At 51.2% G+C, this 1,290-nt stretch overlaps 1 protein-coding gene across 1 annotated transcript in view; it reads right to left on the reverse strand.

Annotated features, from left to right (window-relative positions):
- Positions 1–1,290, reverse strand: part of ALDH1A3 (aldehyde dehydrogenase 1 family, member A3) — a 37,342-nt gene that overhangs the window by 25,040 nt on the left and 11,012 nt on the right. The window lies entirely within an intron of this gene.

The raw sequence follows: 1,290 nt of genomic DNA on the forward strand, positions 1-1,290 counted from the left end.
GCAAGTGGGTGGGACAGGGTGAGGCCTATACCCCTCTTCCGGGTGGGCTGCCTACCCCGAAGGGCTTCTGAACAAAACGGCAGTTGCCCTTTGCAGCAGAGCACCATTCTGTGTGTGTCTGCGTGTGTGTGTGTGTGTGTGTGTGAGTCGGTATGGGTCTCTCTGTGTGTGTCTGTATCTGTGTGTTGAGGGAGCAGGGACACCTTGGTGACAGCCCCCAGGCTCAGAGGCATCTGCAAAATACACTTCCTCGGCTTCAACTTATTTTTTTTTAATCTGTCCCATTAATGTTCCAAATGGCAATATGGTCTCACTCCCTCAAAGTCCCTGACTGTTGAACCTGGGTCACTCTGAGAGCTAGCACATCCTGAAGGTGGGGAGCAACGTTTCATTAATGTGGTACTCTGCACATGCTAGGTGCTTTTTATTAACCAAGAGCAGCGCAAATGAGCTGGAGGGTGGGGGGAATGCTCTTCCACTGGGGGATGCCATTCTCTTTGTTATGATAAAACACATTAATTCAGAAATGGAAGATTTTAGGACATGGTGCTTGAGTCTTCAGTTTTCCTAAACACTTTTTTAAACAATTGTGACTTTAGAATCTGTAAGTCTAATCATATGTCATCAGGTCCCACATCACGGGTCAGAGGAGAGTGGAAAACTGATCAGTTGCTGGCTCTGCAGCCTTACATCTAAACAGTAAATGTTTCACGTCCTGGTTGTATTGGCCTGGCTAAGAGACGAAATGAATGGACCTTTCCTCCCATCCCTCTTTTCTTCCTGTTTCTTTTAAAAAAATCTTTGCAACATACAGTTTGGGGACAGAATGACTGAAATACATTGCCAGGTGTGTCCAGAAGGAGGTGGCCCTTTGGGCAGCTCATTTCCCCAAGCGGTGGCTGCCAGGGAGAGGACAGGCGCCCGAGAGCCAGCACTGGGGAGGAGGCTGGGGCTCGTAGTAGCCCCTCTGGGGGGCTGCTGGTGGGGGTCACAGCTCCAGGAGAAGGACGGACACCACACAGACAGGGTCTGGAGAAGTTACCTCTCAAGCGACCCCCTTGTAAATTCTCTAGACAAAACATTTGGCCCGAGACCACAGGTTTGAGCTCGTCATCAGAATAAGCATTCTCATTAGGATCAGGTAGAGGAATGGAGTCCCTTCTAGTTCAGCAGCCACAAGCAGGAGCAGGGAGGAGCAGCTGCCAAGTGAAACCAGGAGGCATTCCCGTCCCACTCAGCCGGGAGCTGGAGGGCGTGGGCACGCATGGCCCGGCTCTGCAGGGCAGGCTC

The sequence above is a fragment of the Bison bison genome, unplaced genomic scaffold (genome assembly GCF_000754665.1).
Source record: "Bison bison bison isolate TAMUID 2011002044 unplaced genomic scaffold, Bison_UMD1.0 scf7180017864224, whole genome shotgun sequence".
Lineage (NCBI taxonomy): Eukaryota > Metazoa > Chordata > Mammalia > Artiodactyla > Bovidae > Bison > Bison bison.